This window comes from Gopherus flavomarginatus, chromosome 1 (genome assembly GCF_025201925.1).
Source record: "Gopherus flavomarginatus isolate rGopFla2 chromosome 1, rGopFla2.mat.asm, whole genome shotgun sequence".
NCBI classification, from domain to species: Eukaryota; Metazoa; Chordata; order Testudines; family Testudinidae; genus Gopherus; species Gopherus flavomarginatus.
Window position 1 is genome coordinate 320,628,564 of NC_066617.1, and position 25,568 is coordinate 320,654,131.

The window sequence follows — 25,568 nt, forward strand, 5'->3', positions numbered from 1 at the left end:
AGTCCAACAAGCAGTTTATTTTTTTTTCTAGCTCTGTGGCAATGCAATAGCTAAGCTAGAGTAGGGCAGCTCTGAGGTTGAAGTCAGGCACTGAAACCCTAGAGCAGGGATTCCCAACCTTGGTTTGCAGCTTGTTCAGGGTAAGGGTGGGCCACGAGATGCTTTGTTTACCTGAGCGTCTGCAGAGATGGGCCACAAGGAGCATGGGAGTAGGAGCCCTGTGTCATTTGGACTCTGGATCATCTATGACAATATTAAACATTGCAAATGTCAACCTAATGGCATACACCTCAGGGGAGTTTTTTGCCATAAATATAGGATTTGGGAAACCAAAGCCTGATACCTGTAAGTCAACCAACCAGCATCGACACTGGGCGCAGAAGAATAACTTATCTCAGAGTTAGATTAATGGATGGGGGGGTTAACAGGTATGACATTGTTGGAATAGATGTAATACACCTTTTTAATTGCTTGATTGATGTAGAAGCACTGGTATTATGGTCTCACAATGTTATTAAAATAAGTGATGAAAGACGTTTTGGAAACAGTTGTGTTAAAGATTTTATATATAATCGTTAGTAAAATATTATTTATTATTTTTAAGATTAAATTTTTACAATTTGATAAAATAAATTCAAATGAATTTTGTTTTACGGTTAAAAGTTTTCACCAAAAGTTATATATTGTTCAAATAAAAATCAAGCTTCTTTTGAAAAGGAAAGAGACTTTCATTTTCTTTATATCTTTCAGAAAGGGAAGCCAAATGGTAGAAGATGCGGTTCTATTCATTTTGGCTCTTATGGGTATGTGTGTCTATGGGATTCTACTATGGTGGTGTGAATTTGGACAAAACACCCATGATTCAATGGGCCATATCCCATCCCAGGGATAAGGTCTTGGCTAATAACAGAGGAATGTGTTTTCACAATTCCTAAATTAAGGAATACAGTAATAAAAGTAGTAATGGGACCTGTTTGAATGATAGAGTTTATGGCAGAAAATTATATGGGTAAGGTACTCATCACAGATGATGGCCACAAATTAAGTATTTTATTCAGAAATCAAGAAAAGAGTATTGATGTGGCAAAGGTCTGATGAGAAATCACCAAGACCTCCAAATTGTACGTGGAAATTGGAGGAAGGAATAGGAACCATACGTGGTAAAGTAGTTAGGTTTGGACCATAGCAATGTGCGCTACTAGAAAGATTAAAAATAATTGCACGCTCACCAAATGTATTAATAAGTACAGAAGAGAGGGTGGATTCAGGTATAGAACCCACAGTTAAACCCCAGACGATAGTTATGAAAAGAACGATGAAGGCAAACACAGAAACAGCAGTACAGTGGATCAAATCCAATACTGCAACTATTTAAGGGTGCAAGTTCACAATTTGAAAGAATGATAGGGCAAAAGCAATAGCCATTATCATGGATCCTATAAAAGCCATAGAACAAAGCATGGAAGACAGGAGATGGAAGTTGTTACAACTGTCATAGTATAATTCCCAACTCTGGACTTTAGCGTCCAGGTTATGGGTACTAGCCTAAAGGCCTCTAAGCTTAATTACCAGCTTAGATTCTGTAGCGCTGCCACCAATCAGGAATTCCAGGGCCTGATACCCTCTGGTCCCCCCAAACCCTTCCCTGGGGACCCACAAGACCCAGATTCCTTGAGTCTCACCACAAAGGGGAATAAACCATTTCCCTTCCCCCTCCTTTCTTCCTCCCAGCTCTTTCCCGCCCTGGGTACACTAAGAGACCCACCCCGAGAGAAATGTTACCTTCCCCCTCCCTTCTTCCCCGAGAGAGATACAGAGATAAATGCAGAGAGCAGGTTTTCCTTCCCTCCTCCCTTTCCTTTCTCCCACCAATTCCCTGGTGAGTGCAGACTCCCTTCCCTGGAGTCTTACAAAAGATAACCAAAAAATCAATTAGATTCTAAAAAAAAAAAAAAAAGAGGAAAACTTTAATAAAGAAAGAAAAACATAAAAATTGTCTCTGTAATCAAGATCGTAAATATACAGGGTTTTTTAGCTTATAGACAATAGAAAGAAGCTTTCTCCAGCAGAAACACAATTTAAGCTACTTCCAGCAAGTACACATCTGCAAATAAAGAAAAACAAGTTAAAAAGACTGTAACTGCCTTTGTACTTACTCACTATTCTGAATAGATAAGAGACTGTAGCAGGGAGTTTGGCAGAAACCTGGTTGCACCTCTAGTCCCGTCCAGGACCCAGAGAGAACAACCCACAAACCCCAAACCCACAAACAAAGGCTTCCCTCCACCTAGATTTGAAAGTATCTTGTTTCCTGATTGGTCCTCTGGTCAGGTGTTTGGGTCCCTGTTTGTTAACCCTTTACAGGTAAAAGAGACATTAACCCTTAACTATCTGTTTATGACAACAATCTATTACGATGCTCAGAAGTGTTCTATTGTGTATGCCTCTCAAGGACAGAGACACTTAATGACCCATCCAGATTATTATACCTCACCAAAGCCATCAAATTGTGATTGGGATGCTACTGATAATATAGGTAAAATATATGGGAAAGTAGTAAGAGTGAGACAATGGCAATGTGCCATAATAGAGGGACCAAATGTATTGGCAGGATCAGATAATTTATCATATATCCGAATAAGAATTATTTCTGTGCCGTAATGGCATGGAGTAAGGAGAGTTCAAAAACAATACTCATACAGTGGTATAATAAATTTGTTAATTTGACAGAAACTCTATTTCAAATTATAGACCAGCAAGGAAGCTCAGTAGAATAGATGTTCAGTGTGAATTACAAGTTGAAATTATATATAAAAATCAGATGAAATTACAGATACCATGGTATGCACATGTGATAGAAGGTGATAAGTGTGAATGAGGAAATTCGGGTCAAGTTTTATTTCATTATTGGTGTGAAGGTACTGTAAATATAACTAGAAGATGAGGAACTGGGAGAATTAATGGTCCTCACTTAAGTTATTTTTTCTCTGTTACATGGATATCTAAACCAGAGTCAACAAGCATTGGTCCCTATGTTGTGAAAGAGGATATCAAGACAGTTGATGATAGAGCCCCCTATTGTCTAAACAAAATAATAATAGATGTACACCATATGAATATTTCCCATCAAAATCCAGAGGTGCAAAAAGTACACTAACCCATTAGTTGAGGGCTGGAAAAAGTGGATGGAAACTCAACTTCAACTGAGAACTCAAACCAATAGAATGAGAAGAGATTTGATGGGTACAATATCAGGAGGAATGGGTACAGACTTGGGTGTGTTAAACAGCATAGTATCAGAGGGGTAGCCGTGTTAGTCTGGATCTGTAAAAGCAGCAAAGAATCCTGTGGCACCTTATGGACTAACAGACGTTTTGGAGCATGAGCTTTCGTGGGTGAATACCCACTTAGTCGGATGCATCCGACGAAGTGGGTATTCACCCACGAAAGCTCATGCTCCAAAACGTCTGTTAGTCCATAAGGTGCCACAGGATTCTTTGCTGCTTTTACAGATCCAGACTAACACGGCTACCCCTCTGATACTTGAAGTTTAGTCAGGTAATTAATGACTCATCCTGAATTGCAAAGTTAATTACAAAAGGCTCAGGAGAATGCACAGAACGTTATGATCACTGTCCACCATTCCACTAGAAAATCGAACAAGTAATTGAGCGTATAAGAAGTGATACTAAACATAGATAGTGGGAAGTGTTTTTAGGATGGTCCCCCACAGAAATGGGATTTTTTAATGTAGTTTTACATCCCACTGTGATGCTTTTAGCATTCCAAATTCTAATGATAATTATGGTTATTATCCTGGTATTCTGGATCAAGTGAAAATTCATACAGCCAAAGTACATGCAGATCCCCTACCTGAAAAGGAATTATTATGACACCCCAAGGAGTGTAACCAAAATGAGAATTGAAGGTGATGAGGGATTGTGCCAATGTGAAGATATGATGGCTCAGTTTCTGGCAAAGGAAAGCCTTCAGTCTTCTCTGGATAAGACCCCATGTTCATTGAACTCACTGGATTATGAAAATGCTGGATAGATAGAATCACAGAATATCAGGGTTGGAAGGGACCTCAGGAGGTCATCTAGTCCAACCCCTTGCTCAAAACAGGATAAATCCCCAACTAAATCATCCAGCCAGGGCTGTGTCAAGCCTGACCTTAAAAACCTCTAAAGAAGGAGATTCCACCCCCACGGTAACCCTTTCCAGTGCTTCACTGCCCTCCCAGTGAAAAAGATTTTCCTAATATCCAACTTAAACCTTCCCTACTGCAACCTGAGACCATTACTCCTTGTTCTGTCATCTGCTACCACTGAGAACAGTCTAGAGCCATCCTCTCTGGAACCCCCTTTCAGGTAGTCGAAAGCAGCTATCAAATCTCCCCCCATTCTTCTCTTCTGCAGACTAAACAATCCCAGTTCCCTCAGCCTCTCCTCATAGTCATGTGCTCTAGTCCCCTAATCATTTTTGTTGCCCTCTGCTGGACTCTTTCCAATTTTTCCACATCCTTCTTGTAGTGTGGGGCCCAAAACTGGACACAGTATTCCAGGTGAGGCCTCACCAATGTCGAATAGAGGAGAAATGATCACGTCCCTCGATCTGCTGGCAATGCCCCTACTTATACAGCCCAAAATGCCATTAGCCTTCTTGGCAATAAGTGCACACTGTTGACTCATACCCAGCTTCTCATCCACTGCAACCCCTAGGTCCTTTTCTGCAGAACTGCTTCCTAGCCATTTGGTCCCTAGTCTGTAGTAGTGCATGGAGTTCTTCCATCCTAAGTGCAGGACTCTGAATTTGTCCTTGTTGAACCTCATCAGATTTCTTTTGGCCCAATCCTCTAATTTGTCTAGGTCCCTCTGTATGCTATCCCTACCCTCTAGCTTATCTATCACTCCTCCCAGTTTAGCGTCATCTGCAAACTTGCTGAGGGTACAATCCACGCCATCCTCCAGATCATTAATGAAGATATTGAACAAAACTGGCCCCAGGACCGACCCTTGGGGCACTCCGCTTGATACCGGCTGCTAACTAGACATAGAGCTATTGATCACTACCCATTGAGCCCAATGATCTAGCCAGCTTTCTATCCACCTTATAGTCCATTCATCCAGCCCATACTACTTTAACTTGCTGACAAGAATACTGTGGGATAAATGAGCAGGCAGTTTGAAAGGTCAACCAATCATAAAAGGTCAGAGAACTGACTAAGGAGATGACTGGCAAGCTAGAAGGAGAAGATCGAGAAGCAGCAGCAGCAGAAGACTAGAGAGATCAGAGAAAGAAAGAAAAGATCAGAGATTGGAGAGTGTGAAAGAGTGACAGAGCAGAAGGACCTAAAGATAAGTCAGAGGGATTGAGAAAAGGGAGTATGTGACATTCCCCTCTGGACCAGTGATCTGCTAGGTCACTCCAATCCTTGACCCTGGGAGCCAGCTTTACTCTGCTCTGCTGTGAGAGCTTACCCTCTGGCATGTAAGCACTCCTTGGATTGTGCAACCAAATGGCACTTGCCAATATCTCTAGTTGCAGACACAACCCTAGGAACCTCCATCTAGAGGTGTCTAGACACTGCAAGCTTATATGAGTTCATCAATTTAAACAAAGAAATTGATATGCACCAGCATTGTTATCCCAAGGGGAGTCTCTGACATGCTTTAAACCAAACACACTGCTTCAGGTAGAACAAACATACTGATTTATTAACTACAAAGATAGATTTTATGTGATTATAAGTCAAAGCCTTACAAGTTGGATTTGGTCAACTGAAATAAGAGCAAAAACACATTCTAAGCTGATCTTAACACTTTCAATGCCCTTACAAACTTAGATGCTTCTCACCACAGGCTGGCTGGCTGCTCTTCAGCCAAGCTCTCCCCTTTGATTAGCACACTTCAGTAACTTGGTGTGGTGTCTGTAGATGTAGGCAGGAGAAAGAGAGGAAGGGCATGGCAAAGGTCTCTCCCTTTTATGATGTTCTTTCTTCCCTCTTGGCTTTGCTACTCCCCTCTTCAGAGTCAGGTGAGCATTACCTCATTGCAGTCTCAAACTTATCAAAGGAAAGGGGGTAACTCACTGGAGAGTCCAACAGATCCTTTGTTGTTGCCTAGACCAGTGTCCTTTGTTCCTGTGAGTCTGGGCTGGGTTTGTCCCATACATGCCCTGATTAGGTGTGAACTTCCCCTCTGCTCTTGAAGAGTTTTTGCTTGGGCCTGTTTTAAGCCATGAGGACACATTTTCATAACTATATACATGAAAATTACAACCTATAACATCACTATAACAACAATGCTCCATGCATCATGAGCCTTCTGAAGACACCTGACATGACAAACTTTGCATTGGATACCACACAACCATATTATAAGGATGAACATGGGAGTACAGGGATACCCCTGAGGTACAGATTGTCACAGAGTGTAAGTCTGATTTTTGCTTATATTAAGAAGACCGCTTGTGTGTATGCTTGTCAATAAAGCTGGATGCCTGCTTCTGAGTGAGAACTGCCTCACTCCATCCTGTAAACAGCCAGCCACTGCTTGCAGAATTGTAATTGTTTCATGTTTGTTTAATGCTATATTGTAACACTTTTCTGCATATGCATAGAGTACTTGTACACTACATTGTAACACATCTAAGGTTACTGTATTATAGGCCTTATATATTATTATAGGCCTCTCTCTCTGTGGTCTCAGTACCACTAGATGGGACAGAACACCACACCCAGGAAGTCTGTGGGTTACGTACACATACAAAAAAAGAGGCTGCCATATAATGTCAAGCTTTGCAGATCCTCCAGTTACTCAGATATGGTGACTGCAAAGAAGGAGCAGTGACTGGGCATCTCTGAGGAAAGGAAACAGATTTCTGACCACAACACAGGTTGACTCCCGAGTGAGGTAATGTTATGGTCACTTTGTTGAGGATCAAAGGATTTGTGATCACTGAACACTGCTGCAAGAAAAGTGGCACAGGCCACTGCAGATGTATGGAGAGCCAACCAGACTGAGGAATGTCAGGTTTGGTTACAATCACTCAGGCACTGATCCTGCAGAAGGTTGCACACACATTTAATTTATATATGTGAGTAGTTCCATTGACTTTAGGCAATGCATAAGATTTATGTGTCTGCATGATGATGATGGCCTAATATTGTTTTATATAACAGTGTGTAGAGAAGTGGACTCACCCCTGCAGTGCCTCCTGCTGGTGACTTCCAATAACACTGGTCTACAATTTTTGAGAAGTTGTCTGCTTCAGAGATAAAATGTGATATTTATTATGTATTTTGATGTCCTGAATTCAAATATGACAATTAAAACAACTGATTGGCTACTGTTTCTAAGATATTTAAGTTTTTACATTTTACTTCTATGTATATCGTGTAGATAGAGTTTTAATCATAAATTGTAAACCTAGTCTTTTCATGTGTTTATGGTTGCTTTACATGATAATATTTCACCTGTCCTGTTTATGTAACACTTTAAAAATCAGCAAAAGGTTTATATAAATAAAGTTTATTATGAAACAAAAGGCAAATATCTATTATGTACATAATTTAGTCCTATTCAGTGTCTACTCGGTGCTTCTTGGCTTGTATTCATTAAATGGAGCATCTCTTGTCACTGTCCAGCAATAGTCTGCAAGCACTGAAGGGCTCCATTTGCCCTGATAGCTTGCTAGGAGATTCCACTGCTGTAGTCTGGAGCCCAACAGCTCTGCCTTACTCTTGAGTAGTTCCAAATCCCTGACAAGGTCATTCAGTTCACCTTGTGTTATGAGATGTGGTTCAGAGGAGGAGGATGGGAGAAAATGTGGGTCCTGTGACATTGGTGGTTCAGGACCAGAAGTTTCATCCTCTTCCTCGTCTGACTCAAGTGAGAATGATTCTGGTGCATCAGGAACCGGCAGTCCTTCTCCGTGGGGTACTGGGCGTATAGCTGATGGAATGTTTGGATAATGCACAGTCCACTTGTTCTTCTTTGACACACCTTTCCCAACTGGAGGCACCATGCAGAAGTAACAATTGCTGCTATGATCTGTTGGCTTCTCCAAATCATTGGCACTGCAAAAGGCATAGATTTCCTTTTCCTGTTCAACCACTGGTGAAGATTTGTTGCATAAGTGTTGCAGCATATGTGTGGGGCCCACCTCTTGTCTTGATCTTCAATTTTGCAGCCAAAATAAAGGTGATAGGCTTTCTTAACCATAGTGGTTAGACTGCGCTTTTGTGATGCAAAAGTCACTTCCCCACAAACATAGCAGAAGTTATCTGCACTCTTCACACAAGTACAAGGCATTTCTGCTCACTTTGGCTAAACAGAAATGTGTCCCTTTGCAAAATCAAACACTGACAAATAAGAGAGCAGGACACTGTATGATTGCTAGAGCTGATATAGGGCAATTTGTTCAGCAGAGTGATGTAAGTTTCATTATGATTGCACCATCCATGACTTCTAGGAATAACATGATGTAATTCATATCATGTATGATGCAATACCAGCTTCAGATTGCATCATTCATTGTTTTGCCTAAAAAGCAAGTACTGTCCAAACCCAGTCATACATTTATTCATAGATCCAGTCAAAGATGCATTTTAGTCATTTCTGGTTTAAATTGAGATCCCTTCCCTTTATAACTCACTTATCCTCCGCCATTCCAAAGTCAAGGGTCGTATATACTGACCCAATAACTTATCTTGAAAACTAGAGCCAATCAACAATTTTAAGCATCATTTTCTTTCTCAGTGACCCAGAATTAGTAAAGTTGGACTAAATTTATTTCAGAAGCATTTTGGCTGTAGAGCAGTGTAATTAGCTCATTCCAGCTCTGGTACACTCTCTGCAGCCCAGTGATCCACCTGTCCTCTAGCCCCCCTGTCCCTCCCTGGACCCCAGTGCCCCTTTAACTGGGGTGCTGCCACCTAGCAGTACCTCACTAATCTGGGTCCACCCTCCCTGGGGAACCCCCAACCCTCTATCCCCACCTCAGTATACAGCTACTGCCAGTCATTGTCTAGCCCCACACCCTGGGGCAGACTGCAGTATCAGCCTAATCATCACTGGCAAGATTGAGTTTGGACCTGCTGCCTTGGCCTACCCCTAGGCTGTCCTCTGCAACCCTCAGTACCTGTTGGCCTTATGGTAGGCCACAGCCTGGGGCTTTCCAGGCTGGAGCTCCCCAGCTTCTCTGCCTTTCCCCAGCCCTGCTCCACTCAGGTATCCTGTCTCTAGCTCCCTACAGCCAAGCCCTTCTCCCTCTACAGCCAGAGGGAGACTGTTTGGGCTCCTGGCTCACAGCCTTTTTATACAGGCCAGCTGTGGCCTGATTGGGGAGTGGCCCAGCTGTGGCTGCTTCCCCAATCAGCCCAGCTTTTAGAGCTGAAGCCCTCTCCAGGGCCGCTTTTTAAACCCCTCAGGGCAAAAGCTGGTAACCACCCCGGTACACCATGAGATTAAAAATCAAGCAGCCCTAGAGGTAATTGTATTTCAGAGTGTGTAATTCTGAATATTCAAGGCTGAGCCATTTTTTAAAGCATGTTGGAGGTATATAGCGTGACCAGACAGTAAGTATGAAAAAATCAGGACAGGGGATGCAATTTACTAAATGAAGATATCTTGAGGATAACACGGCTGTAAGGAATAGCTAACATGGATTTGTCAAAACAAATCATGCCAAACCAACCTAATTACTTCCCCTGACAGGGTTATTGGCCTAGGGTATGAGGGAAAGTAGTAGGTGTGATATATCTTGATTTTCAGTCAGGCTTTTGACACAGCTCCACTTAACATTCTCACAAGCAAATGACAGAAATATGGTCTACGTGAAATTATAACAAGCAGAGTCAGCCCTAGACCAAATGATGCCCCAGGCAAGGAACATCTTCAGTCCCCCCCAACCCATTTGTTAAACTTTTGAATCCCTTATTTTTTATTGGATCTGTAGCCCATTTCATGACTTAGATGCATGATTTGCATACATGATTTATCCCTGTCATATCAGACCAATGGGAGACACCCCACCTCTTATATACCTGCAAGGGCATGGCTGACAACATTCTAGGAGGTTTGAGGTAATGTAGTTCTCAGAAAATCTAGAAGGTTCCATGAAATTCTACAAAGGTCCAGAACATTCTAGGAGGACAGTGAAAAATGAATTTACATATGGAATATCTGAAACATTTTACTTCAAACATTCTATTTTTCCTTTTGTTGCTAACAAAAACAGCACCCCAAACCCAGCACTGCCCCCCAGCCCTGCCTCTGCCCCTAAATCCAGCAACAATGTGGGTGCCCAACTGATTTAAAAAGGGTACTCAAAGAATAGTTATCAATGGTTCATTATCAGGCTGGGAGGACATATCTAGTGAAATCCTGCAGGGGTCTAATCTGGGTCTGGTACTAATCAATATTTTCATAATGACTTAGATAATAGAGTGGAGAATATGCTTATAAAATGTGTGGATGACAGGGAACTGGTAAGAGTTCCAAATACTTTGGAGGACAGGATTAGAATTTAAAATTACCATGATTAATTGGAGAATTGGTCTGAAATCAACAAAATGAAATTCAGTAAAGACAAGTGCAAACTATAACACTTAGGAAAGAAAAATTAAATGCACAAATACAACATGGGGAATAACTGGCTAGGCGGTAGTACAGCAGAAAATATATCTAGGGGTTATAATAGATTACAAATGTAATGCATCAACAACGTGATACAGTTGCAAAAAAGGTAATATTCTTCTGTGAGGTATTAACCAAAGTGTTATATATAAAACGTTGGAGGTAATTTTTCTGTTTCACCCAGAACTGGTGAAGCTTCAGCTGGAGTATTGTGTCTAGTTTTGCGCAACACACTTTAAGAAAGATGTGGACAAACTGGAGAGTCCAGAGGACAGCTGCAACAATAATAAAAGCTTTAGAAAAGCTAACCTATGAAGAAAGGTTAAAAAACCAGGCATGTTTAGTCTTGAGAAAAGAAGGCTGAGGAGGGACCTGATGAGGGCTTGTTATAAAGAGGATGTTGATCAATTGTTCTCCACATCCACCCAAGGTACGACAAGAAGTAATGGGCTAAATCTGCAGCAAGGGAGATTTAAGTTAGGTATTAGGAAAAACTTTCCAACTGTAAGAATAGTTAAATAGATTACCCAGGGAGTTGTGGAGTCCCTGTTATTGGAGATTTTTAAGAGCAGGTTAGACAAACACCTGTCAGGGATGGTCCTGCCTCAGCGCAGTGTGCTGGACTAGACGATCTCTTGAGATCCCTGCCAGCCCTACATTTCTATGGTTCAATGACTTACAGTCCAGAACTACTTGTATAGAAAACTGCCTGCCTGCAGCTAATACAGGTCTTAATCCTGCTTTCTGCTATGTTGATGCATAAAGTGGAGGGAAGAAAGTGTAGTGTGCAGCACAGAAGTATCCTCAGTGCCAAAGTATGATGGTACCAAAGCCAGTCAATAATCCAGCTCTAATAAGAGCCTGAAGCAGGGGCTGACTGGGAAGGCAATGTGCCTCCCTGATCTTGGAGCTGCTGATATCTAGTTTGGCCCCCCAGGGCAGGTTAGATGCCCTGACTTGTGTCACAGCCACAATGGCCCCCAGGGGCAGTTCTATGTATTTTGCCAGTCAGGCGGCTTTCAGTGGCATGCCTGCAGGAGGTCCACTGGTAACACGGATTTGGCGACATGCCTGTGGGAGGTCCGCTGGTAACGCGGATTCAGCGGCACGCCTGCGGGAGGTCCGCTGGTCCCGCGCCTTCAGCATACCCGATGCCAAATTGCCGCCGACGCTGTGGGACCAGCGGACTTCCGGCAGGCATGCCGCCGAAGGCAGCCTGACTGCCGCCCTCATGGCGACTTGCAGGCCGCCCCCCCGGCTTAACGCCCTAGGCACGCACTTGTGCACTGGTGCCTGGAGCCACCCCGATGGCCTCTGTGGTTGTTCTAGCAGCTGGGGATAGCCAGGGTGTAGAAAGGCCTTGGCTTGCCTCTTCCCTCCCCAGCCCGGCCTGCCTCACAACATGCCCCTGACATGCTTTATACACTGGGCTCCTGTAGGGCTTGTGTAGAGCTGACTATACCAACCTTTTGATTTCAGGGGAGTTTTATGCTGCTTAAGATACTGCACAATAGCTGAATCCGGTACAAGTAGTCTCACTGCTTCCTTGTACTCCCCATTGGTCTGTCTGTATCCATTTGTTGTCTAGTCTTATACTGATGCAATATACATGACAGAGCCTATGTCTGCATAGCTTTGCTGGCCTAGCTGCCTAGTGTAGACGCTGAGTATGCTGGCAGAAGCTCAGCTCCTGCTTAGGCAGATTGAAGGGTGCAGCATCCAGCAATTCTCACTTTTCAAATCTGGCGATATCATTTAGATGCCTAAATAGGAACCAAATTCCTCTGAAAATATGGCCAGTAATTCTGGTGTTGCTCAAAAATAATGAGAACACTGCCATCTAGCTCTGCAGCAATATTATATCTCCAGTCAAACTCTGCTACGTGCAGAATTAAGGCCTGGTTTGCAAAAAATCACTATACAAACTCCAACTATATTTGTGTTAATTAAAAAATGGTCAAATACCAAATGTGGAAGATGATTTTGACAGATGACTCAAAAGGTCAGAACCATAATGCTAGAGCTGGTTAAGCTATTCTTTATGAAAAATTTATTCTACAAATTTAGGGCCTTATCCTGCCAAGATTTATATTTGTGCCTTCAATTTAAAGGCACTAGTCATGTGTGTAAAGTTACAGGCACGTGTGTTTGCAAGTTGGAGCCATAGCCCTTTTTTCTGTTCAAGAAGCAGATTAGTATTTTTGCAAAGGGGCTTGTTTGAAATTGTTTAATAATTTTACTAATATATATTGCATTGTGGATAGTTCAGAAACTGATTGTAGTGTAATATTCAATTGATTATTCAATATTCAGAATTCACTCTTTGAGCTTTATCATTGGCCACCTAAGTCATGTGGTATTGTGCTGGTTACCTTATTGGATGACCTTTAAAACTGGATGTCCACTTCCACCCAAAACAAAGTTCATCTAGTCACAAAACAAATTTTGTTTCTTAATTAAATGAATCTCTCCTGCAAGTCTGAAAATCTTTTCCTGTGATCACTGTTTCAAAGTTAACAAAACTTTGATTATCTGAACATTCACAAACAACTAATCATGAAGAATGAACAAGCTGATTCAAACCCCAGAGTCTAAATCAACCAACTATTCCTGAATCATCCAGCCAGTTCTGCATAATACCTCAGTTTCCAGGAAGAGGTATCACTTCAAAAAGAATAGCTCCCTCCATGCAAAAAGTCTACTGTAGTCAGGGTTTAATGTTTCCTGCAATTCTTGCCACTATAGAAGTAACTGGGAAATTACCCCATGCCACACAGTCAGTTCAGAATCCACCACAGAATGGAGCTCAAGAAAGAAAGGAATCTAAATTCTAAGCTATAGTTGAGGCGTGCTCAGGTGTGTGTGTGTGTGTGTGCACAAAGGAGGTTTTAATTCTCATCTATCCAGGAGCCAGTCCAGCACTCCGAGTAAATTACAGTAGTTTTAGGGCCATTTATGGAACCAGTTCCAAGGAACACAATTCAATATGAACAGAGGCATTGTCATGCTTGCTACAAAAAGTCCCAGCAGGTGTAAATGTCCCTGCAAACATGTTCATTTCATTGAAGCGTTGCCACAGTTTTATGCAACTGGTTTTTCTACTTTTAAATATGGCTGGGAGGTAGAGGGAAGAATTGTTCTCTTCTACCTTGCTATTTAAAAGCAGGCTTCACTCAACACTTTACAGTCCTTGGTGTATTTTTAATTAAGGAACTTGATTATGCTATGCACGGATTCTTTCTTGTTTACCATTTAGCTCAGCCAAGGTGACATAACCCTAATTCCACAAGGAAATTCTTGCTCAGAAATGTTTCTTTTTAAATTAGTTTATAAAAGTTTCCCCGTGCTAAGGCTTCATCTGAGTATCATGGCACTGTGGGTTAGAGCACTGAGCACAGGACAACACGTAAGGAATCCCTGCATTCTAATCTTGTCTCTATTGATGTCCGACTATGTGGCCTAGATCAAGTCACTTATCTTTTCTGTCTTAGTTTCACCATGTGTAGATAGTACAAACTCATTTAGGTCAAAGAGTCGCTGTGAGAATTAGTTAATGCTGTACAGCAAGTAACCATATTAAATATTTTGTTTAGACTTGGCTTTTGATTCACAAATTTAATACTAACAAATATTCACAAGGTACCTTTTCTAAGAAACTGTCATTGAAATGGAACTAAAAGTGTGGTCTGGTCAATATAATACTTGGGATTGCCAAGGCACCTTTTTTGGGCTCTCAAAATGCTTTAGAAAAAATAAATCAAGCTTCACAGCATCCTTTGAGGTTGGTAGTTACTGTTGCCTCATTTTACAGATGGGAAAGTAGACACACACACACACTGCTCTGATGGGGATGGTATCAACACCTACAGAGAGATTCACACACAGAGAAAGATGAAACCTTGTTAAGTGCTCTTGGCTCTTACTGTCATGTGAGTGGTCCCCTTTTCATCAGTGGTTTTGAACTCTTTCCTCCCCATCAGCTTTGGGATGGAGACCCCTCCTATTTCTTTTGGGGAGGCAGGCAATCCCCCAGAAATCACTCCAATGTACAGCTGGTCAGGAATTTTCCAACAAAACAGTTTTTGATCAGAAAATATTGATTAATCTAAACCAGAAACATATTGGTTTCAACAAACTTTCGACAAAACGTAGGCACGGTTCTGTTAGAAACCTGCCTGGTTTCCTGCCAGCTCACCTGGCAGGCTGCAGGAAAGTCCAGGTTTCCAGGGTCTGCAGCTCTAGGGCAGCCCCATCAGGTGACTACCTCCAAGTCAGGGCCCCAGAGCTTCAAGGCTGTAGAGCCTGGAGTTTGGAAGCACTGGCTTTAGCCATGGCTCTACTCCGAGCTCTGCAGCCGGGAGCCTGGAAACCCTGAGAACCCTGGCTCAATCCAAGGCTTCCAGGAGCACAGCTGGCAGCCTGGGAGAACCAGCTCTAGCTGGGGTTCCCAGGGCCTAGGCTGTCAGCTCCTCTGATTGTTGTCAAGCTGCTTCTGTGCCCCAAGTGTTGATGTTGTGAATCCCCATGTTGGCTAGAGGGTTCTAATCACACCCTAGTCTGGCCCAAAATGTTGAGCATCGGTAATCAAAGCAGAGTATGTGAGTAGCACCCTTGGACTCCATCAGTCTTTTGTGACTCAATCACCTGAATAGCCTTCTCTTTAAAGATTCTTCTCAATATGTGGGTATTAGGCGGGAAGGGAGTACAATTTCTGAAAACCAAAAGGGCCACAGGCAATTGCCCAGCCAACTGCTGTTCCAGGCCAGCGGGAAATTCGCCCACCCAGTGCTTGGAGGTCAGTTGGAAGCTGGGGGCAAACTCATTTAGCATGTTGGTGGCTTTTTGAGTCATATAATAAAACTCTTTAATTTGTTCATGGGGAGTCTGAGGCCCAACAGTTTCCCTCAGATGCTTAAAAATCTTGAAGATGTGTCCTTTTGGTCCCCTGTTCTTTGCAAACAATTCTCATCTCAAACCTGACAAACTCACTACATCAAATACATTGCTTACAGGATAGTTGTCCATAAAGTGTAACAAGTAAGGTCTCTATTGAAAGCTTGAGACTTATCAATACTCCTAATTATGGTGTGATGTGTGTATGGGTAATATTTAAGGAATAATGTAACTCTGTTGAAGTTTATGCCTGTAGCTGAGGTCTGACTTGAGATGAGTAATTAACACATGGAGGAGGCATCATTCTTTGTAAGGGTATGGCTACATTTGGAATTTCAAAGCGCTGCCGCGGCAGCGCTTTGAAGTGTGAGTGTAGTCAGAGCGGCAGCGCTGGGAGAGAGCTCTCCCAGTGCTGCATGTAAACCACATCCCTTACGGGTGTAGCGTGCAGCGCTGGGAGCCGTGCTCCCAGCGCTGCTGCCCTGATTACACTAACGCTTTACAGCGCTGTATCTTGCAGTGCTCAGGGGGGTGTTTTTTCACATCCCAGTTGCAGCGCTGTAAAGTGTGAGTGTAGCCAAGGCCTCTGAAAGGATTAGGGAGGAAAATGAATCATCGGGCTGAAAACAGGACATCCGTGCTAAATCAGATAAGTAAATAAGTAGGCTAAAAGGACAGAATGTCTGAGTCAGCTAAGATACGAGGGAGAACACCCAGGGAACTATTGACTGCGAACTAGATAACAAGGGACAAAATAAGTTAGAAATACAGAGATGAGATAAAGAGGTCAAAACGTGGACAGCATGTGGACAAAGCATGTAGTACAGGGATTGGTTCCTGATAAGTAAGCTAGCCAATCCTAAAATGTATGATACAATGTACAGTGAATGCAATGAGTTGTGTAAATGTATATAAAGAGAGTTTCTGTAAAATTTTGGAGCTATGTTGTACCTGCATCCACTCCACCTCTCTGCATCTGAGTCTGATCAACTCAGTGTAGCATTGCTATATCCCAAATAAAGACACCTGAGTGACGAAGTCAGGAATTGAACTCAGCTATAGGAAGCTGAGTAGAAAGAGGTCTCAGAGGGAATCCCAACAATGACCATATAGTCTTAAAGGTTAAAAGCAGTCACCAGAGAGTGATACGACTCAGTGACAACCTGTTCATGCAGGAGGGAGCTGCCACTCTCTCTGTTTAGCCAGGGAGATAATACAAGGCTCAGTTGTTTACCATTGCTCCAACACAAAACAGTCAATGGAAAATCATCAAAGACAAATGCAAACAAACAAACCACTTGGAGGTATTAAAAAAAAAAAAAGGACCATTACAACAGACAGGGGATGGCCCTATCTATGAACAGAGACAAAAGACTATTTCGGTATAACAGAGTGGGGAGAGGCACTCTGGATTCAATCACCGAGAAGACATCTTGTAGAGCAGATATTTTTCATGCATAATTGGATCCTGGTTCCTATGAAGTCAGCCAGCTCTGCAAAGGATTGAACTTTGGAGGAAAACATACTTTATTAGATAGGAAAGGTAACTATTGAGAAATATAGGCCTTAGTCTGCATTTTATAATTTTGTTTTGTATTGTAACCATTTGTTTCTATCACTTTCTGTTGTTTCTAGCAGAATCGCTATTCTTTCTTAAATAAACCTTCATTTGTATCATTGTATCACAAGTGCTCTGTGTTATATAGGAGACGTGGTTTAGGGTAAAACTGCTAAATTGGAATACACTGTTCCTTTGGGAAGAGGATCTGGGATTTCTGGGATTAGCCAGTGTCAGGGGCTGGATATCACAGGGAAGTGCTTGAATGGCTGAGAGGCTGGTGGTTTTAGGGAGCTAACACCCAGTTACCACAGGCAAGACTCCCCACAAAGTAATTCACAGTCCTGGGTACCCCAAAAACCATCGCATCTGCCCACAGGGAAAGTTTCATCCTAACCTGCGCAGCTAGTGGTTGGCTTATTCTCTGAATAATGAGAGTTTTAGAATATCTACTACTCACAAAAAGGGCTTTGCTTCAGACAAAAAACTCTAAACGGAACTCCCACACTCAGGGCTCCAGCCTGCTTCCTACAAACAATAAGAAAAATAAAAATCCCATCATTCCCTCTTCACTACACCGCTAAAAAACACCCAAGAGTGTTCACGGTTAGTTCTTATTTATGGTATTTCAGGGGACACTAAGCCTGTGCCAACACCACTTCTGTAACAGTGTAGCGAGGACGTTGTGAATGTCAGAGTGAGCTTGTGTGTGCCTGCACGCACGCACCCACAGTTGAATCAATGTTAGTAAGAGCATTGCTGTTGGCACAGACAATAGAAACCAATATGCCTAACTCAATTTATCACAAATGCTGAAGCTTTTTAAGTCAGCCAGAAACAATAGAAATAAAATAACAATACCTAATGTCATGGGGACTTTGCATACTGTTCAGTGTTATTTTCTAGTGGCTGACTGATGGGGGCATGAATCAGCTAGAATAAGCCAGAAGACAAAGTGCTGATATTTCATGTTCTCAACAAAGGCAGTTTATGGTGAAATGAAGTCAGCATGCAGACTCATTTCTCCCAACAATTAAGAGTGTGAAATAAGCAGTTTTTAATTATAGCTATTGTGTGAGACACTGCTTTCCAGGGGTCTGATCCTGCACCTTTCACTCATCTGCATAGTCCCACTGAAGTTAATAGGACAACATGCATAATTAAGGATTGCTCACATGACTAAGGATTGTGCGATTTGCCTCCAGGCATGTAAATTGTAAAGAACTTTCCCCTGGAAGTTCTCTCTTTTCTGACACATTAGTCTGACACATTGTTAGAACAAAAAGAAATAAACTTCAATACCTTAGCTTGTTTGTTGCACTTTTCTTCAATCTAATTGCCCCTCAAGTCAGCTCTTCAGATTACTGAAAATATAATTTTTCAGTAGGGTCTATTGGTTAATACCGGAGAAGGGAAAACAAAACTCAGTTCTGTATACTGGCTTGCTGCATCACCTAAAGCAAGTAATTTCACCTCTGGGCCTCTGTGAGTATGTCTACACTGCAATTAGACACCTGCAGCTGGCCTGTGCCAGCTGACTTGGGATCACGGAGCTCTAGCTAAGGGGCTATTTAATGAGGTGTAGACATTCAGGCTTGGGCTGGCGGACAGGTTCAAGGACCCTGTGAGATGGGAGCTTGGGCTGCAGCCTAAGCTGGATCATTTACAGTGCAATTGAACAGCCTCGAGCCCTGCAAGCCCGAGTCAGCTGGCACCGGCCAGCCACAGGTGTCTAATAGAAGTGTAGACATACCCTGTTCCCCCTGCCCATACAATGGGAAAGAATGTTGTGAGGCTTTAATTACAGTTTGTAAAGGGCTTTGAGATCCTTGGATGAAAGGCATACTGTATTATATGTGCAAAATATTATTACTATAATCTACAATATCTTTCTAACACAGGGCCAGAATCTGATCTCATTTCAGAGGTGTCAGTCTGGAATAATTCTATTGAATTTGATGGAATTAATTTGAATTTACACCAGTGGAACCAAGCATAGAATATGAAGCATTCTTGGACTGCTGCTTCCCTCTTCTGTTTTTCTCCATTCAGAAACATACTATTGTTTTTATGAGTCAACCATTATTTGGCCAGTAAGCAAGGGAAGACATAATCTCCACAATGGGCCTCCACAACTGAGTAGGGGTCAAAGTCTTGAGATTGCTTTGGCTTTTTCTGCTACAGCCCAATTTTCTGACTAGAAAATGCTTGGTTAGTTTTTAATAAAGTAGCCTTCCAGTTGTTAAAGAGGCCAGCATTTTTCTGTCAGAATGCCATTTGCAACAGAGCTGTGCAAATAACTGATTTTTTTGGTTCACTGGCAGTGCCAAAAATAGAAAAAAATCTGAATTTTTGACTAATTGAAAATTCTGAAAAAAAAATCCATTTCAGATTGACAGAAATATTTCATTTGACTCATAACAAAATGTTTCATTTTGATATCACAATTTTTAACCCTTTTTTTATTCAAAAGCAGGAAATCTGGAAACAAGGGGCTAGATTCAAAAGGGGCCTTAGGTGCCATTCACAAAACTGTGGACTCAGTGAGCCAAAGGGCGAGAGAGTTAGAATTACTATACAGCCTGCTGGTTAGGGCACCCACTTGGAGGGGGGCATGCCCAGTTTCCAGTTCTTACTTCAATTAATTATTCATACAAACTAGAACAGCTACTACATGGAAAATAGAGAAATACCTACCCCAAGATAGCCAATAGCCAGGTGGTTAAGACACTCATCTAGGGAAGAGGGAAAACTTACTTTCAAGTCCCATCATTAGGCTGGGGATTCCGACCTGATTTTCCCACATCCAAGGTAAGCACCTAACCACTGGACTATTGAGTATTGTGGGGGGAAGCACAACCTCCTCAGTTTTGTGAATGGCATCTAAATCCTGTTATGAATCTAGCCAGAACAATCAAAATATTTCATTTAAAAATGTTACAATGCATCATTTTGATATTCCTGATTTTATTTCTTTATTTACTGAAACAGTTCCCCAAAATTGCCAGGAATTCTCAAAATGTTTTGGTTGACCTGAATCTGTTTTTCAGTGAAAAAAATGTTTCAGATGAAAAACGTTGTCCAGCTCTAGTTCTGGACACTGTTGTTAAGGGAGCTGACGACTTCTGTTACATACAACTGAGTTATCATGTTGAACTTCCAGCCAGTCTAATCTAATTGATCAGCTATCTGAATCTGGTATATCTCAGGCCTCTATCTCTGTGACAGCAAGACTCCTATAACATATTGAATAGCTCCAATTACTCAGTGCTTAATTTGTGTCAGAGCTTGCAGTTCATAGCCCCAGAACCTCTGAACTTCCTGAATCAGTTATGAAAGTAAAAAAAATTGCTTGAGACCCAGCACCTAATTGCTTTAGCCCTGGCACCTCTTTCATTACAAATTAAACACCGCAATTACTGTGTCCACACTTACAATGTGCCTCTCAATTGTCACTCAATTTTGTACTGGTCCTGTGGTATCTCACTTTCACTGCTCTGAATTATTGACAACAGGAATGTTGAAAATGGGCCCAATTCTCTCCTGCCTTTCCCCTTGTGTAATCATTTACACTTGTCCAAAGTGAATGTAAACTTACCCATCTCAGAAAGCCAGCATTTAACATTCGTTTTGCTCATGGGTGATTGATTTAGTTGGGGATTGGTCCTGCTTTGAGCAGGGGGTTGGACTAGATACCTCTGAGGTCCCTTCCAACCCTGATATTCTATGATTATTCAAAGTGCAAAGCAGTGGAGAATCAGGCCCAAAATGGCTGCAGCCTGACAACCAGCCATATGCAATTCACAACTAGTATACATAGGGAGATCCTAGACAAGGAACAGCCACTTCTCAGAGGTCTGATAACGTACCTTTAAATGCAAGTTGCAGGAGCGCAGTCTGATAAAAGAGATGTCCTTCTGGTAGCCAGCTACCAGTTTCCAAATGTCATGCTCTGTCCAACTTTCTAAAATGTTTGATAAGTTATCCATACTTGTAGTCTGAGCCTAACAACCGGGACCATATAAACTTCAGATGTTTTTTGCACATTTAGCAAACTGACTCTTCATTCTAAGTTCAACAAGAATAAGGCTGAGAAAAATTGCTAGGCAGAGATTCTTGCAATTTCCTCCTTGCTTTAGGACAGATCTGTATTTACTCATCTATAACATACAAGGTCTAACTACATATACACACTGCCGCATTGGCAGGGTTTTGATGGCTTATGAAACACAGAAGACAGCATGGGCCATTAACGGACTCATAAACTACTTAAAGGGTTACTACCCAATTCCTGTACACTAAAGAAATAGCATGATTAATGTGGTGATGTAAAATTAATTTATGTGGTAGTGCACACTAAAGTCACCTGGAAATCCAGTTTGGAAACCAAGACATATTTTATTCTATGAATGACATTTCAGTGAATTTGGACACATTTTAGTCTACAGTTCATTCAAGAAAGTATAAATTGGTTTAACAAAAACATAACTAAAAACTCATGAGAGAGTTGGGGGAAAACAACTTTCTTAGTAAAACACAGGTAAAAATGGATTGAAATAATTAAAATTGAAGATCATGGTAAATTGTGTAACTGTAAGTGGTGGTGGTGATGATGATTGATAAAACAGATTACTTAGGGAATGTTTTTACAGGGTGGTGAGCTCTCCTGGAAAGTGTTGAGGACTCTCAATTAGTCAGCCCTAGTTCCTCCATTATCAGACTTTCTTGGAAACTCTCCACAGGCAGCCTCTTAGCACTGATCAGACATCAAGGAGAAAAGTGGGCCAGTACCAAACCACTTAAACATGATAAGGCTTGGCCTATCTTTTCAGGGTCTGGCTCAGATTATATACTTATTCTTATCTGCCACTAGATGGCAAAGGAGAAGAGGGTGATAGTGTCCACGAGAGCAGAGGGAGGAGGCCAGTGCCCATGAGGTGGAGAGGCAGTGGAAGTGGGGAGATCGGTGCCCACCCCATAGAGACAGGGGAAGGTGTCAAGGCCCTAGATGACAGGGGAAAGGGAGGACAAGTCTCATTAGTACAGTGGGGAATTCAGGGAGGATACAGGGCAATGGTTATCAGTGCAAGGACCAGAGTATAGAGAGAAGATCAGGAAACAGGGTCCAGGGGAGAAGCAAAAAACAGTGCTCGGGGTTAGCAGTTAATATTGCTGGGTTGAAAGCTGAGGAGGAGCTTGACAGTGCATGGAAGGATGTTGGGGAGACTGCGGCTCTTCCATCTGCCATAAAAGAGGAGCACTGAAAACCCCCATTCCTCTGTGTGCATTTTGTGTACAGTTGAGGTAGAATTTTTTGTCCCGAAAAGAGCTGAACACATTTCTAGATGGACTAAAAAAGAATTGAGACATTTTAAAAATATCATGATTTTAAGACAATCTCATAATTTTTGTGTAGTCTATAGATTAATTTGTGAACTCCCAAGATCAGCAATACTTTATTTATAGTGAAACTGTTCAATGCAAAATATTGACTTCACTTTACAGAGTTTTAGGGTTGGGGTTGCCACATAGCCTGGTAGCTCCAAGACTGTCTAATTTTTAACAGCTTCACAAATGGGATATGTGAAATGTTCATGGGTCCTGAGATAATTTTTTGGGGCATGGTGCATACTGCAAAATATCTTTGCCACAGTCTGATCCAGTCCTGCTCCCTGGATGGACACCTGTCTGTTGTGACAGGATCCAACTGCTGAATCCCACGTGCTTCTTAGCTCTCTGTGTCTTGATAATGACTGACCACTGTTCCTCGCTCTGTGCCTTTCAGGCGCTCTCCTGTGTCTGACACTTGTATTGGGCAGTAGGACCCCACAGTCCTGCCACCTAGACCTCAGAACCAATGCCCTTGCCCTTCCGAGACACCATTTGGTTAGATATGTTCATCTGGAGTACACCTGGCTGTGTGAGCTTTGGGCTTCTACTTTAACCCATTCAGGGACAAGATGGCAGTAAAACAAGGAACCACAGGCTTAGCATAGGAATTTTTTAAATACACACACTTTACTCTTAAAAACCACAAGAGAGCTACAGATCTTAGGAAAACAACTCCTGAATGCAATTCCCTCTGTTTCCACTACCTCTGTGAGTCTTGGGTTGGTCCTGTTCCTGTAGGCCATACAACCCTTCTGGCCTTCTTGGCCTACCCATCCTGCTTCTGGAAATTAAAAAGCTTCTGTGCAGAGAGTTGTTCAAAATCAATGGCCTTATGGTAGAAAACCTATTACCCCACAGGGGTAGAACCATTTAGTGCTGAAGGCTCTTGATTGGTCTGACACAGCTTCCCAGACAGAATCTGTCCACTAGCTATAAAGTTCCTGTTATAGAATGAATGCACAAAGCCACATTAAAGATTACATTCAAAATGGAAGTTGAAATTCAACACAACATTCACAAACCTAAACATAATTCATAAGTTGACAGAGACAAATTGTAATGATCAGCGTAGACAGCCCCTCCACCAATAGATGGTGTAGTATTTTTATTTTAGTGTTAAATTGTTACCTGATTGGGGAAAGTCTTGCCTGTGGTGTGGAATTATTCCAATAAATCCCTGTGATTTCTATAAGGAAGTATTATAACATTCCCCTGTCATAAACAGATGGTTAAGGGTTAACCATCTGTTTATGACACTCCCATAGTGTCACAATCACCACATTGTGTTGTAGTGCCATGAAGATTTGTTGTATGGCACTATGACCTTGTGTTGTGCTGAGATTGATGTTTGACACAGCAGGATGATCTCTGTGAATGTTCTGTGTCAACTACCCTGATCTGAAGAGACAATGGCTGAATTTGTCCCTTTGAACGAAACTCACCGAAGTTGATAACTGCTTAGTTACCTAGCACAGAAAATTTCATGGGAAGTTTCACAATCACAAAACACAAATGGGGACGCATTAAGTATCAGACATAATCACAAACAAGGATACGCTCTTGCACAGATTCAACATGTGAACCCCAACAATCCCTCCCAGCCTTTCCACAAACCTGCAATAACATAAGAACGGTCGTACCGGGTCAGACCAAAGGTCCATCTAGCCCAGTATCTGTCTATCGACAGTGGCCAATGCCAGGTGCCCCAGAGGGAGTGACGCTAACAGGCAATGATCAAGTGATCTCTCTCCTGCCATCCATCTCCATCCTCTGATGAACAGAGGCTAGGGACACCACTCTTTATCCTTCCTGGCTAATAGCCATTTATGGACTTAGCCACTATGAATTTATCCAATTCCCTTTTAAATATTGTTATAGTCCCAGCCTTCACAACCTCCTCAGGTAAGGAATTCCACAAGTTGACTGTGTGCTGTGTGAAGAAGAACTTCCTTTTATTTGTTTTAAACCTGCTACCTATTAATTTCATTTGGTGACCCCTAGTTCTTGTATTATGGGAAAAAGTAAATAACTTTTCCTTATCCACTTTCTCAACATCACTCATGATTTTATATACCTCTATCGTATCCCCCCTTAGTCTCCTCTTTTCCAAGCTGAAGAGACCTAGCCTCTTTAATCTTTCCTCATATGGGACCCTCTCCAAACCCCTAATCATTTTAGTTGCCCTTTTCCGAACCTTTTTAGTGCTAGAATATCTTTTTTGAGGTGAGGAGATCACATCTGTACACAGTACTCGAGATGTGGGCATACCATGGATTTATATAAGGGCAATAAGATAGCCTCTGTCTTATTCTCTAGCCCCTTTTTAATGATTCCTAACATCCTATTTGCTTTTCTGACCACCTCTGCGCATTGCGTGGACATCTTCAGAGAGCTGTTCACGATGACGCCAAGATCTTTTTCCTGACTCGTTGTACCTAAATTAGCCCCCATCATATTGTATGTATAGTTGGGGTTATTTTTTCCAATGTGCATCACTTTACATTTAGCCACATTAAATTTCATTTGCCATTTTGTTGCCCAATCACTTAGTTTTATGAGATCTTTTTGAAGTTCTTCACAGTCTGCTTTGGTCTTAACTATCTTGAGCAGTTTAGTATCATCTGCAAACTTTGCCACCTCACTGTTTACCCCTTTCTCCAGATCATTTAGGAACAAATTGAATAGGATTGGTCCTAAGATTGACCCCTGAGGAACACCTCTCCATTCTGAGAATTTACCATTAATTCTTACCCTTTGTTCCCTGTCTTTTAACCAGTTCGCAATTCATGAAAGGACCTTCTCATTTATCCCATGACAGCTTACCTTCCCTTTTATCCCATAACGTTTCAGTACTACATGGCTCTGTCACCACACAATGCTGTTGCCTCCTGTTGTGACGACATCCGATTGTCTTGTGATGTCACTGCAGCGGCAACACCATGCCCTGCGGTTGTGTTGCAGTGACGTCACAAAGCATTGTGATGTCATGTCAGATGATAACATATGCACGCGGCAGCCCGGGCTTGCCCGCCACACCCGGATAGCGACCACACCCGTGACAGCCCAGGCCCGCAGTGCGGCGCGGC

General features: G+C 42.1%; 1 long non-coding RNA gene across 1 annotated transcript; it reads right to left on the bottom strand.

Annotated features, from left to right (window-relative positions):
* Positions 1-2,005: 2,005 nt before the first annotated feature.
* On the bottom strand, positions 2,006-25,451 carry LOC127043352 (uncharacterized). The gene is made up of 3 exons (XR_007772215.1): positions 25,306-25,451; positions 3,874-4,045; positions 2,006-2,104 (listed from the first exon to the last, which is right to left on the bottom strand). It is a non-coding gene; the product is annotated as an uncharacterized LOC127043352 (long non-coding RNA).
* Positions 25,452-25,568: the final 117 nt, after the last annotated feature.